The following is a 15,759-nucleotide window of genomic DNA, read 5'->3' as shown; positions in this document are numbered from 1 at the left end:
CCAGAGAAAACCATAATTCAAAAAGAAACATGCACCCCAATATTCGTTGCAGCACTGTTTACAAGAGCTAGGTCATGGAAGCAACCTAAATGCCCATCGACAGACAAATGGATAAAGAAGATGTGGTACATATATACAATGGAATATTACTCAGCCATAAAAAGGAACGAAATTGGGTCATTTGTAGAGACGTGGATGGATCTAGAGACTGTCACACAGAGTGAAGTAAGTCAGAAAGAGAAAAACAAATATCGTATATTAACGCATACATGTGGAACCTAGAAAAATGGTACAGATGAGCAGGTTTGCAGGGCTAAAATAGAGTCACAGATGTAGAGAACAAACATATGAACACCAAGGGGGGAAACTGATGGTGGGGGGTGGTGATGGTGGGATGAATTGGGAGATTGGGGTTGACATATATACACTAATATGTATAAAATAGATAACTAGTAAGAACCTGCTGTATAAAAAATAAATGAAATAAAATTAAAATTTTTTTAAAAGAGAAAGAAAGGGAAATATCCCCAATTAAATGAGGAAGTCAAAAAGGGAACTAGGAGGAATGGATTGATCACTTTTTCACATAAAATATTAATTATTCTAAAGCAGAGTTGCTGTGCCAAAGGCTGATTTGAGTCCTTTATCAATCTCTCAGCCCCCTGTAGAATGTGATTTAGACATTGACCCTATTACATTGTTAGTTACATGCCCTACAAAGGTACCTTCAAGAACCTCCATTCCACATGGAGGGTCTTGTAGAATGTGATTTGGACATTGACCTTATCACATTGTTATTTACATGCTCTACAAAGGTACCTTCAAGACCCCCCATTCCACAAGGATTGCCCCCGATAAGCCGCTTTCTCTATGTGTATCCTGGAGGTCCCACTAAACTCAGTGACAGTATCTGGAGACAATCCTGAAAAACTTGGGTGACCATCGCTGACCAGCACAGAGCTGGCTCACAATAGGGCCCCAGTTAAAATGTTACAAATACAACTGGATCAAACCTTTAAAGCACGAAATTAAAACAATCCTCCTAAGGAAGGAAATCTGAGTTTCAAAAGAGGAACTTCATATTGAGTATCTAACCAGCAACTGATGATGATATTCACAGATGAATCTGATTGGTTCTCCAAAACTGAGACGACCCAATCCAGGAACAAAGAAATGAGTTCCTTGGTTGGTAATGTTTGAGATGTGGGTTGGAGGAGGGTCCTAGTCCTCACTGAGATTTGTCTGCTCCCCTGCACCCTGTCTTCTTCTCTTCTTCTGCATGGTGTGCCTTTGGTTCCCCGCAGGCTCCTGGACAGTAATACTGACAGTGATACTGATGGTGCTGAGCCCGCTCCTGGCTTGGGCTGGAGAGGTAAGCGCACACATTTGATGGTGAGCTATTTTGGGGTGTGGGGGAAGGGAGGGAGTTAGCTTTGTCTGGGTCCAGGCCATGTCACTTAAAACACCGACATCTTCTTCAGTGACTACTTACCTTTATCACATGGATCCTCAATTCCTTCCACAAACAAAAGGAGCCTGGATACTTGCCCTCTTTATAAGACCAGCATAAGGTGCCTTCGTATATATACATATAGGCTATTTCTTGTCAACTCTCTTCTAATAAAACCTCTCCAGCCTTATATCCCATTCCCTCGGGGTTTTGAGAGGATTTAGAAATGCTTTCAAAAATGATCTAAAATGATTATTAATGATTTCAAAACAATTCCCATCCGTGGTTCCCTTTATTCTGTTGAGTTATGCCAGAAAATGGGAATAATCCTCTGAAAATTTTATGGGGACTCAAAAGGAATTAGAAAGATCTCTCCTAGAAGATCCTGTGTTATGTCCATGGGATCTGTGATGCGGCTACCTCTCACTAATACGTGAGGATGTATCAAGAGACCTCACCATTGTCTCCTTTTCTTTTCTTCTTTTTAAGTTGAAGTATAGTTGATTTACAATATCAAGTTAGTTTCAGGTATACAGCACAGCACTTCAGTTATATATATATATTATATATTATACATATATATATTCTTTTACAGATTTTTTTCCCTTATAGGTTATTACAAAATATTGAGTAGAGTTCCCTGTGCTGTACAGTAAGTCCTTGTTGGTTATCTATTGTCTCCTTTTCTTTCTCCCTAAACCCCACTGTTCATAAGGCCTGTATGCCTGTACTGGAGGTACTCTGACAAAAGCTGGGGTTAGTTTTCTCCCTATTTCTCCTGCATAAAGCACTCTGGACCTGAAGCAGGGATCCTTAGTACTAAGAATGACCCTGTAGTTAAGGAGCATCTAAGGGGCATTCTGTGATGCCTTAAAGAACTCATAAGAACTGAAAACCTGACACAGGTTAATTCTTATTAGTGCTTATTCTATTTTGAACCTTTCTATCCTATCAGTTTCTCCTATATCTCCTCTTTCTGTGGCCTGAACCCACAAGAAGAGATTCAACTAGTATAGAATAAATTATGAAATTATATTTTTATAAACTCCAAATAGTCAAATATCAGCAATTTCATATGGTTCAAACCATACACCCTGAGCAGGATACAGAGCATGTGAAGGCTGTTTCCATCCCATAGGGCTGAAAGCCAGTAAGGAAATCAAGGGAACTCATTGACCTCTTGGAGTCTTGGGCCCAAATTTCATAGGTTCATTCATCATGCCATCTATTTTCCATAATTAGCCGTCTTTGGTTACCTCTCCTTCCAGTTTTTCCCTATTCTTTCCCCTACTATGTCATCACTGTTACTAAAAATCCCCGGTTTGCACAAACCCTCAGCAACTATAACAGACGCATTGGATGAAATGAAACTTCATGAAATGTTCCCTATCTCTTAAAAATCACCTTTTCCTTACCTGTGAATGTTTCTTCCAAGTAGTAAGAGGAGAAAGAGGAAGTTAGTCTGAATTTCTCACAGGAAAGTAGAAGAGTCATAAGGTGTCATGATTACAAAAGTGTGTTGGAACTGGAGCCCCTTCTTGCTTTACCAGGAGCCCCACAAAGATCAATTCCCAAAACTATGGCTTTATTTAGATGACAAATACTTCTTTGAGCAACTATTATATACTGGGCTCTGTCCTAGGCACAGAGGATTCTATTTGAATAACAGAAAAAAAAGTCCCCTATGATCATGGAAGTTACCTAATGACAAGAGAGAAAGACAACAACCCAATAACCATTGAACCAAGAAGAACATTTCAAACAGCAATAAATGCTCTGAAAAAAAATATAAGGGTTAAGGGACTGAGAAAATTGTATTCACCTGACTTCAGTGCAAGTGTCTACAGGGGTCTTCCTGTGACATTCAATTGAGACATAAATGATGAGAATAAGCCAGACATGGGAAGGATCTAAGGGACAAATGCTCCAGGGAGAGGAACCAGGGGAAAGGTCAAAGTGTGGGAAGATGTTTGCTGTGTTTAAGGGATGGAAAGAAGGTTAGAGGAGCTGAAGCAGAGAAAGCAAGTTGGGGAGTGGAATAAGATGAGGTTAGAGAGAAAGTCAGGAGTCAAATCATGTTAGGCCCTGATGGCCATAGTGAGAAATTTGACTTTTATTTACAGAGCTGTGTGAAGCTACTAAGGGGTTACAAGGAGAGTCCATTTATATTTATTTTAAAAACTAATTCTAGCTACCACATGGAGATTGGATTGCAGGGGTTCCAAGTGAAGTTACAGAGACCAGTTAGGGGACAGTAGAAGGGTTCTCCAGGGAAGATGTGCCTGTGACTTCATTTAGTGTAGTAGCGATGAAGTGAACAGATTTGGGATAGACTGTTGAGTGACTTGTTAATGAATTAAATGGTGGGAGTTGGAAGATAGAAAATCAAAAGCTTATCCCTCAGGATTTTGTCTTGCATGATAACTAGGTGGATGGTGGCACTGTTTATTGAGATAGGGAGGACTATGGACCAGTACATCTCCTTAGACTGGATCCAAAAGTCACCTAATTAATATAAAAGACTCATTTATTGATTTTACCCCTTAGGAAATTTCCAGGGTTTTAGGAGACCTGTGGCAGAAACGGGGATGAAGAACAAATACATGTTTCTTATCATAAATCACAATATCACAGTGACTAATTGCCAAGGCAAAGAAATCAGTCAACTTTGGTTGGACTGAACAAATTTATTTTATTGGAAAAAACAGCTCTTCACTGGGACCGGCTTCCCAAAAAACATATTTCATGTAGGACCAAGATTTTCAACAGAAATAATATTGGCAAATTTTTCTATGTCACTCTCAGCTGCTCCATACTTGAGAGTGGTTTCTCCAGGACAGTTTTTTCATATGATTTACACCCATGGTTCTCACCCAACGACAGCTCAGCACTCTTTCTCCCCGTTCCTTCACCCGCCGCAGAACATTGGCTCCAGATAACGCCATTTTTAGTTGTCACACAGGGGGTTTCTTTTGACAACTAGTGGGTAGAGGCCAGGAAAGCTGATAGACAGGCTACTATGCACAGAACAGCTCCCTCTCCCCAGCCACAAAGAACCACCTGGTCCAAAATGTCTATAGTGCTGAGGTTGAAAACACTGCTTTATATACACTATGCTGCTTCTAGAAATTCTAGACTTACACTTTCTACACACATTCACCTTCCAGTTCAACTCTTCATGGTTTTATGTAGCTTGTTTCATTACCCCCAAAACTAGACAGTTGAACAAATTCATTACTTTCTTGTTGAATCCATTCAATCAAAGCAAGTTCAAGATCTTCATTTTTATTTTTTGCCTTACGCCATGTTTTTCAAAATGTCACGAGTTCTTGGTCATCACATCTCTATTTGATTTCAACAACTTGTCTTTTTAAGTCATAAATAGTGGTGGCTGTTACAATATTTTTCAGTAAAATGCCTCAAATTTCTGCAGCAATGCTACTTTCCACACTATTAATGATATCAGAAACTTCCATTTATTCTTCTTACCTTTAACCACAGGGTTATTCTTTAACTCTTTTTGACATTTTCACAATTCAACTAAATCTAAAGACAAAAATATTTTCATTTTTGAAAGAAACAAAAACATTCATTTGAAAACATACATGCAACCCAATATTCACTGCAGCATTATTTACAAATATCCAAGATGCAGAAGCAACCTAAGTGTCCATCAACAAATGAATGGGTAAAGATGTGGTTTGTGTATATACACACACACACACACACACACACACACACACACACACACATACACACACACACAGTGGACTATTACTCAGCCATAAAAAAGAATGAAATTCTGCCATTTGCAACAATGTGGATGGACCTACAGAGTATTATGGTTAGTGGAATAAGTCAGACAGAGAAAGTCAAATACTCTATGTTATCACTTATAAGTGGAATCTAAAAAATAAAACAAATGTATATGACAAAACAGAAACAGACTCACAAAGAGTGAACTACTGGCTACAAGTGTGGAAATGGAAGGGGAGAGGGGCAAGATAAAGGTATGGGATTAAGAGATACAAACTACTGTGAATAAAATAAATAAGCAACAAGATATACTGTACAACACAGGGAAATATAACCATTATTTTGTAGTAACTTTAAATGGAGTATAACTTTTAACAATATTGAATCATTATGTTGTACACTTGGAACTAACATAATGTTAATGATACTGTAATTTAATACCAAAAAATCAAAAATATGTGCATTCATATGATATATATGTGTATATTTATGTCTATATGTATCTTTACACACAGTGAAGCTACAGAACCATACGTAACCAATAAGAGCTCTGAGACACATTTGACCCCTTCTCTCAGCAGGTCAGATTTGCCAAACGAATTTTAGCAGCAAATTTTTAGAAAATCTGATTTTCTGAGCTATCCAGATTTGGAAATGCAGAAAAGGCATTGTGGACCTGTATTGGGGTTATGGTTTTAATCTCCTAAAACTCTTCAATAGTTCTCATTACGTTTAGCATAAAGTCAAAATCCTAATGTCACCTACAAGGAATTTAAGTGCCTGGTTCCATGTGATTTTTCCAGTCTAATCTTTTCCCCTCCTTCCTCTCACTCTCTGTGCTTCAGTGAACTTTCTAGAGGAAGTTCATCAATTCTTTCAGCTTTTCCACACAGTATTACCATTACCTAAAATGTGTCTCTCTTTTTCCCCTAAACACACACACACACACACACACACACACACACACACACTCTTCCTCTAGCTCACATCCATGTAACCTTTTATGTTACCACTTAAAGTGGTCTTCAGAGACCACTTCTCTGGCACCCTAACCTAATTTGGGTCATCCTATCATTCTCTGCTATAGAACTTTTATCCTGACTTTTCTCACTTCTGTATAAATTCTTGCGTGTTTGGCTTTTGTCCATCACTTTCACTAAATTTTAAGCTCCACAAGTAGAGGGGAGATGGCTGTGTTCCCTTCCTTGGAGTCCCAAGGGACAGCGAAATTTGGACACAAGCACAGCCCTAACCAAGTACTTACAGAATGAAGGAGGCTCCTAAGAGGAGATGGTGATGGGGCAAATCCCAGTCCAGTTCACACTTGGAGATGTCCAGGCGAGCATGGAAGCCAAGTGGAGCCCGAATGGCTCAGGAGCAGAGGGGTCTCTTCCGCCCAGCACGTCCTTCCTCCACCGCTGGCAGGTGGAAGATGAACCCGTGGGGTGCCGGTAGAGCCTCCGAGGGAGTCCTAGCGCCCCCCGCCTGCGTTCGGGCGCCTGTCATCGGTGGGCGTCACCGCCAGTCTCCTCCCATGCGCGCGGGTGACAACATCATTCCTGTCCCCACAGCACTTTTCATGGTACAGGTAAAGTCCGAGTGTCATTTCTCCAACAGCACGCGGCAGGTGCACTTCCTGGACAGGTACATCTATAACCGGCAGGAGCTGATGCGCTTCGACAGCCACGTGGGGGAGGACCCGGCGGTGAGCGAGCTGGGGCGGCCGGCCGCGGAGCTCTGGAACCGCCAGAAGGATGCCCTGCAGCGGGCGCGGGCCGCCGTGCACACCTTCTGCAGGATCAACTACAAGTTCTTGGAGAGAAGCAGCGTGCGGCGGCGAGGTCGTGGGGGGGCGGGGGGCGGTGACAGAGACAGAGAGACACAGAGACAGAGGGACTGAGTCCAGGGTGAGTGTGTAGGATTGTGGACAAGTGCAAGTTACGAGGGTACACGTGAGAGCCTTCTGTGGGAAAACTAAAGTGAGATTTTGTCGACGTGTGCTGGTGAAAGGGGAGAGAGTGTATGTATGGTGGGGGGAGTGGGCCTGGGGTCTGAGAGGACCGGGAGGGAGGGGGGTATGGGGAGAGGGATGCAGGAGCGAGGGCTCCAGGCAGCCTCAGCTGCCGCCCTGGGAGAGTCTGGGGGAGGGGAGACGAAGGAAAAGGCTGACTGGGGTGGGTGGTCAGAGATGCGGGAAGGAACCTCCAGGTGTCTGTGCTTGGGGGAGGGTAGGGGAGGAGAGGTGAGGAATGTAAGAGGTTTAGGAGAACGTGAGAGGAGCCCCAGTCTGCTCTGGTCACACACCCTCTTACTCCTGAAACCCCTGAAATAAATGTGCCGGCGTGGCGTCTGTGTGCAGACGCGTTTCTTTGAGAATGAAATTTGTGAGGGAGACTAATCTCTAGGGGTGCAACGGAGAAGAACCTTCCACTCACCTCCGACCTTTCTGAGGCTACTTTTAGGTCTAAATTTCCAACTACTCTTTTGTTTTCTTAGTGTGTATATTTTTACATATTTGAAATTATTGTGAAGCTAGCTTTTCAGATATAATTTTGTTACTTAATAATACCATACTGATGTTACTATTTTTATAATGCTAATAGTACTTAGGTAGTTGTGTTTTCCCTTTGTATGGCTGTAAGCAATTTACCTCACATTCCCCATTGTTAGATTTTATTTTCCATATTGCCACTTAGTTAGAAATTTATATCTTATTATTTTTAACTTACATTTCTTTTATTTCTAAAATTCTTCTCTCTTTTTTTCCCCCCCAATTTTAATGACTGCCCAAAGCATTATCTATTAATCTGTTGCCACTAGGGTCCTAGTGTTTTTCTCAGTAATTTTATGGGTTGTCTATGCAGTAAGATTATTAACACTTTGCTGATACTTGATTCAACGTTTTCTCCAGTTTGTGGTTTCTATTAGATTCTGTTCAATATTTTCCATGTTGAGAATTTAACGTTTTTTACTTACTGAAATAGAAACTGAAAAATTGTGACTAATGATTTACCATCGATCTTAAATCTGCTATTTTGTGGTACTGTACAAATGTGTCCCCCATTTCTCCTTTCTTTTTTTTTTAAATTAATTAATTAATTTATTTATTTATTTTATTTTGACTGTGCTGGGTCTAGTTGCCACACGACGGCTTCTCTAGTTGTGGCACGCAGGCTTAGTTGCAGTATGTGGGATCTTAGTTCCCCAACCAGGGATCAAACCGAGGCCCTGAGCATTGGGAGGGCGGAGTCTTAACCACTGGACCTCCAAGGAAGTCCCTCTCCTTTCTTTTAAAATAATTGTATTTATTGAGGGCCTGAGAGTGCTAGAGGCTGTCTCAGACGTGAAGAGTCCCAGACCCTGCCCTGATCTCAAATGTCAGTTTAGAAGGAGAGAGAATTCTAAAATGATAACAATTGAAAAACTAGATGTGGCTTTTTTGGGGGAAAAAAAAAAAGAGCAAGAGAGAGAGAGAGATCCATCAGCTGAGTATAAAACAATAAAAACTTTTTAAATGATTAACTTTCCTTGTTCCTTTTCCTCTGCAGGACTCATGCTTTCCTTGAGACACAACTCATAGAGTTAGAGAATGACCTCTGTCTATTTCTGCTTCTCAGGGGAAGAACCATTTCTGTGCTGTTCTAAGATGTGAGTCCATTGAGGCAGTGTAACCAGGATTTCACACTCTACACCTCTATCTACCCCACTACTGTTCCCTAATTTACCCTTAAGCTGTGAATCACACTTTCTTTCACAGTAAAAACATTCAATAAGTAACTGACGTATACTGAAGGCTAAGTTCTGGTCATTTCTTTTTTTTCTTTTTTGGCCCTCCCTGTGCGGCTTGTGGGACTTTACTTCCCTGACCAGGGACTGAACCTGGGCCTTCAGCAGTGAGAGCGCAGAGTCCTAACCACTGGACCGCCAGGGAATTCCCCCAACCATTTCCTTACATAGTTTAAGTCCATTAACTCTTTTTTTTTTAATATGATGATCAATATTTTTTATTGAAGTATAGTTGATTTACAATGTTGTGTTAATCTCTGCTGTACAGCAAAGTGATTCAGTTATACATATATACATCCTTTTTAAAATATTCTTTTCCATTATGGTTTATCATAGGATATTGAATATAGTTCTCTGGGCTATACAGTAGGACCTTGTTGTTTATCCATTCCATATACAGTATAATAGCTTACATCTGCTAACCCCAGCCTCCCACTCCATCCCACCCCCAGCCCCACCCTCCTTGGCAACCACAAGTCTGTTCTCTATGTTCGTGAGTCTGTTTCTCTTTCGTAGATAAGTTCATTTGTGTCATATTTTAGATTTCACATATAAGTGATATCATATGGTATTTGTCTTTCTCTTTCTGACTTACTTCACTTAGTATGATCATCTCTAGGTCCATCCATGTTGCTGCAAATGGCATTATTTTGTTCTTTTTTATGGCTGAATAGTATTCCATTGTATATATGACTCATTTAACTTGAAGAGGTAAATTCATATCATTATCCTCCTTTATAGGAGAGAAACTGAGGCACAGAGGGATTTAAAAACTCTCGCAGGATTAACCAGTTAGAAGTAAAGCCTGGATTTGAACACAGGCAGCCTAGTTACAGAAATCACCCTTTTATTGAATGCACCCTGTGTCTTGCAAAATTTGTAAACACTTCAACAATAGGTAACTGTTTCAAATTATGAAAAGAAACCCCACAATTTTGCTCAACATCTCTCAACTCTAATAGGCCCTGTTATAGGGGTTAAATTCAAGACCCATGACACTGACTTCTCCTAAGCCACATGGCAGTCTGGTCTGCCCAAGGCTACATCTGGTCAGGAGGCTTTCTGTCTCCCTCACTATTCCCTCTACATTTTCTCTCCTACTGGAGCCTACAGTGACTGTGTATCCTGCAAAGACCCAGCCCCTGTGGCACCACAGCCTCCTGGTCTGCTCTGTGAATGGTTTCTATCCAGGCCACACTGAAGTCAGGTGCTTCCAGAATGGCCAGGAAGAGGAGGCAGGGGGTGGTCTCCACAGGCCTGATCCCTAATGGAGACTGGACCTTCCAGACCATGGTGATGCTTGAAATAGTTCCTCAGGGTGGAGAGGTCTACACCTGCCACGTGGAGCACCCCAGCCAGACCAGCCCTGTCACAGTGGAATGGAGTGAGAAGCTTTCTGACCTCGAAAATTCCTTACCCATCAGGGAGGAGACTTGCTTACCCCCGAGTGTCAGGTTTCTCCTCTCCCCACAGCATATGTGCATTTTCTCCATGTTCTTCTCTCCTTCAGCTTAGATTATTGGGGCTGCCCTGTGATATCCTGTGATAGAAATCCCCTGATTGTTTACAGACATCCCGTGATGGTTTCTACAAATACCTATACTCCCTGGGAAGGCAGTTCTGCCTGACAAGCAGAATAGAGGATGTCCCTGTTTTGAGCCTCCCATGACAGCACAGGTCGTGGTCACCCCTTGGCCCTGGGCACCAGTGCCCTGCATCGGGCTGGGCTCGTGCTTCTGACACTCCTGCTCTGAGTTGTTATTGTGACTGAGAAGGGGCACATCCTCTACAGGGATGTTCCTGTCCTGAGGGGAGTTCAATCTCAACCAGTCCCAGGCTCCTCGTCCATCAGATGTTGAAGACGTGTGGCCCTATGCCAGGGCTGTGATATTTAAGCGATTCACTGCCTGAACCTTGTAGCCATTCCTTTTCTAGGAATGGCCAATTATTCTAGTTCTTTCATATCAGGCTTCTCCCCCCAGTCAAAGCTCTCAGAGTCTCAGAGAAGTTGGATTCAGGGTAAAAATCACCCAAACTAGCTTCTTTTCTCAGGGACACGGTATGAACCTTCACGAGGCAAGATGCTGAGTAGAATCCGGGCCTGTGTTATGGGTCTGCTCCTCCTTGGGGTGGGGCTGCTCTTAATCAGGAATTAAAATGGTAAGGAAGCTGTTAGCAGCTGAGATGCCCCGCAGGTTTCTTGGAGGAAGAAATATGGCTTTGCTCAGTGAGTTCTCTGAATATCAATGACCCTATCCTACAGGGTCATCGTACAGGGTCATCGATATTCAGAGAACACATCGAGCAACACTTACCTAGTCAATCTCAAATTTCCTGGAAATCCAGAAATCAACAGTCCGCGGTTATTTATGAGTGAAATATAAGAGGTGATGGCCTGTACAGATAAGAGAAGGGTTATCATGCATGGAGATCTCAGATGGAGATCCTGGGGCAAATGCAGGAAGAGACGCTAAGCCTGATGAAATGATGCTGGATTTGCGTGACGGAAGCTTCCTAGGTCACGTGCTCTCAGGGTCTGCTCTCCTCTCCACCCTGGCATCAGGTGATATGGATGGTGATGTAGAGAAATCTCAGGTGAGAGGAGGGAGTCAGGGGCTGGGGACATTGTATCCGGGAACAGACTTGCCTCCGTATCTTTTAAGTATACATCCTCCCTTCCCTTTCCTAGGTTACTCTGGACTTCAGCCAACAGGTAATGCCCCTTCAGCCTCTTTTAGAGATGGATTTGGTCTCCTAGAAATGGTGGTGGAGATGACAAGACAGGAGACAGACAAAATGAGAAAGACTTTGAATTCTGATTAGGTGGTTTGCAATAAAGCTTTGCACCAGCTAGTAAGAGAACAGACTTGTGTTTGCCAAGGGGGAGGGGGTGGGGGAGGGATGGATTGGGAGTTTGGGGTTAGCAGATGCAAACTATTACATACAGGATGGATAAACAACAAGGTCCTAATATAGTGCAGGGAACTATATCTAATCTCCTGTGATGAACCATAATGGAAAAGAATATAGAAAAGAATGTCTATATGTGTATAACTGAGTCCCTTTGCTGTACAGCAAAGATTGGCACAGCACTGTAAATCAACTCTACTTCAATAAAAAAAAATTTTAAAAACAAAGAAGAACCTTCTGTCCCAGCTTCTTCACAGCACGAAAAGTTTTCCTGCTTAGCACTCATTCTTCACAACAAGAGTACTTTCTCAGGATCTGGTTTGCTCAGGATCTGGTTGAATGACCCTGCAGGAAATGTCCTGGATGGCTTCCTCAGCCCCTAACCTGGACCTGGAAGTTCCCAGTGTTGATTCCAGTACCTTATTTCATTCTTTCCTGATCCTCTTTGCTTTCTACCCTTGCTGCCTCCTTTGGCCCTCATTTCCTTATATTTATTTTCTGAAATACACAGGGAGTGAATCTTCTGCTTCATACAGCATCAAGGACAAGAAATAGAAGGAAAAGAGAAAGGGAGAGTTGCATCACAAAACAAAGATCGTTTTCATTTACATTCCGGAATTTTGGACACATGTGATCTGGAAGGTTTCCTTGCTTCCTTCCCCGTTTTATCTCGGGGGTTTTCTGCATTCTGTATTTAGGCGTGTTGCCCTGAGCTAGGAGAAAGCCCTTACTGAACCCACTTCCTGGTCTCCTACATCTTTGCATTCTCAAAGACAAACACACAAGTCCCTTCACACCATGGGATACAGAAAGGGGACAACAAATACAAGACATGCAGGTAACTTGTAAGTATATGATGCCTTCAATCACATTCTTTTGTCTCTTTTCCCTGATTTTTTAAAAAGAAAATATCTAAACCTGGGTACTTCTAGAACTTTCCTTTTATTATTAAGGGTAGACTTCAACACCTCAATTTTTTTTTCTATCTCTTGAATAAAAATCAGTGGCATGCTGACTCTGACTTGGGATGTGCTCTTTTCAGAAAGCTATCAGGACAAAGCCACTGTAGTGGAAAAGATGTATTTCTGAGGCCCCCCACCAGATAGTGTGACAAACTGTCTGTCATGAGAGAATCTTGTGTGGACCTTACCTTAGCAGAAAACAGAAAATGCTGGGAAACAAAAGGGAACGCATGAATACACTGATATAAACGATGAAGTACCCTGCAGCTAGAAAAAAATGAGAAGCTCTCTGTACCCTGCTATGGAATAATCTCCAAAATATATTTGGAGCAAGGTACAGGAGAGTATGTGTAGTATACAACATTTTGCTTAATAAATTAGAGGAGGAGAATAAGACTATCTAGCTATACCCATTCTATTCCATTATATTCTACTCACATGTGTATATAGAAACAATGGAAGGTTTGTAAAAGTGGTTGCCTAAATGACAATGAGAAAATATGTTGTAATGGACAGATTTGAAAGCTTGACTTGTCTGAATATCTTATTTAATCATTTTAAATTGAAGAACATTCAAATATTTTATGTAATCAAAATTTTATTTTTTTATATCACTAAACACTAAATATAGTGTGCACCAGTAAATTAATTAATTGATTAATTTATTCGGCAAACACATATTAAAAACCCCTTTTATATTAGGTACAACTTTATTTTTTTTTCTTATTAGTCATCCATTTTATACACATCAGTGTATACATGTCAATCCCAATTGCCCAATTCATCACACCCCCACCCCCACCCCCCACCGCTTTCCCCCCTTGGTGTCCATATGTCTTTTCTCTACATCTGTGTCTCAATTTCTGCTCTGCAAACCAGTTCATCTGTACCATTTTCTAGGTTCCATATATATGCATTAATATACGATATTTGTTTTTCTCTTTCTGACTTACTTCATTCTGTATGATAGTCTCTAGATCCATCCATGTCTCTACAAATGACCCAATTTCATTCCTTTTCATGGCTGACTAATATTCCATTGTATATATGTACCACATCTTCTTTATCCATTCATTTGTTGATGGGCGTTTAGGTTGCTCCCATGACCTGGCTATTGTAAATAGTACTGCAATGAACATTGGGGTGCATGTTTCTTTTTGAATTATGGTTTCCTCTGGGTATATGCCCAGTAGTGGGATTGCTGGGTCATATGGTAATTCTATTTTTAGTTCTTTAAGGAACCTCCATACTGTTCTTCATAGTGGCTGTATCAATTTACATTCCCACCAACAGTGCAAGAGGGATCCCTTTTCTCCACACCCTCTCCAGCGTTTGTTGTTTGTAGATTTTCTGATGATGCCCATTCTAACTGGTGTGGGGTGATACCACATTGTAGTTTTGATTTGCATTTCTCTAATAATTAGTGATGTTGAGCAGCTTTTCATGTGCTTCTTGGCCATCTGTATGTCTTCTTTGGAGAAATGTCTATTTAGGTCTTCTGCCCATTTTTGGATTGGCTTGTTTTTTTTTTTTTTAATATTGAACTGCATGATCTGTTTATATATTTTGGAGATTAATCCTTTGTCCAATGATTCATTTACAAATATTTTCTCCCATTCTGAGGGTTGTCTTTTCATCTTGTTTATGGTTTCCTTTGCTGTGCAAAAGCTTTCAAGTTTCATTAGGTCCACTTGTTTATTTTTGTTTTTATTTCCATTACTCTAAGAAGTGGATCAAAAAATATGTTGCTGTGATTTATGTCAAAGAGTATTCTTCCTATGTTTTCCTCTAAGAGTTTTATAGTGCCTGGTCTTACATTTAGGTCTTTAATCCATTTTGAGTTTATTTTTGTGTATGGTGTTAGGGAGTGTTCTAATTTCATTCTTTTACATGTAGCAGTCCAGTTTTCCCAGCACCACTTATTGAAGAGGCTGTCTTTTCTCCATTGTATATCCTTGCCTCCTTTGTCATAGATTAGTTGACCATAGGTGCATGGGTTTACCTCTGGGTTTTCTATCTTGTTCCATTGATCTTTGTTTCTGTTTTTGTGCCAGTACCATATTGTCTTGATTACTGTAGCTTTGTAGTATAGTCTGAACTCAGGGAGTCTGAGTCCTCCAGCTCCGTTTTTTTCCCTCAAGACTGCTTTGGCTCTTTGGGGTCTTTTGTGTCTTCATACAAATTTTAAGATTTTTTGTTCTAGTTCTGTAAAAAATGCCTTTGGTAATTTGATAGGGATTGCATTGAATCTGTAGATTGCTTTGGGTAGTATAGCCATTTTCACAATATTGATTCTTCCAATCCAAGAACATGGTATATCTCTCCATCTGTTGGCATCATCTTTAATTTCTTTCATCAGTGTCTTATAATTTTCTGCATGCAGGTCTTTTGTCTCCCTATGTAGGTTTATTCCTAGGTATTTTATTCTTTTTGTTGCAATGGTCAATGGGATTGGTAAATGGTAAATTTAATCCAAAAGATTAAAAAGGAGTTACATAAACTGAAAACAGACGATAAGAATGGAAACAAACTTGACAAAAAGTATGTGATTAGAAACAAGCTAGAAAAGTAAATCAAAGAAATATTCTACCCTTGTATAAAACATTGTGCAACTATTAAATCATTATATAATTCTAAATTCCATAGACTTTGGGAATATAAGTAAATTATTATACTAGAAGTAATTATAAGTAATATAGATTATATAAAGTTGTTGGACAAGTCTCAGAGAAAGAAATTGGTTGAGAAAATAGAGGATTCTGCTATTTTGTTCCATTTGAAGAGTCAGCGTCAAATAGAAAGAAATCCTAAATGTAAGTGATTGATTTAGAAGTTTATTTCAAAGTAATAATCATTTGAGCACAATTCCTCCAGTGTCAGAGACTATTATTCTAT

General features: G+C 40.6%; 1 pseudogene; it reads left to right on the top strand.

Moving 5' to 3' along the window:
• The first annotated feature begins 996 nt into the window (after positions 1 to 996).
• LOC101336386 (HLA class II histocompatibility antigen, DRB1 beta chain-like) lies at positions 997 to 11,873 on the top strand (annotated as a pseudogene).
• Positions 11,874 to 15,759: the final 3,886 nt, after the last annotated feature.

This window comes from Tursiops truncatus, chromosome 10 (assembly GCF_011762595.2).
Source record: "Tursiops truncatus isolate mTurTru1 chromosome 10, mTurTru1.mat.Y, whole genome shotgun sequence".
Classification (NCBI taxonomy): Eukaryota; Metazoa; Chordata; class Mammalia; order Artiodactyla; family Delphinidae; genus Tursiops; species Tursiops truncatus.
Note: the sequence above shows the minus strand (reverse complement) of the source record. Positions and strands in the feature narration are given on the sequence as shown.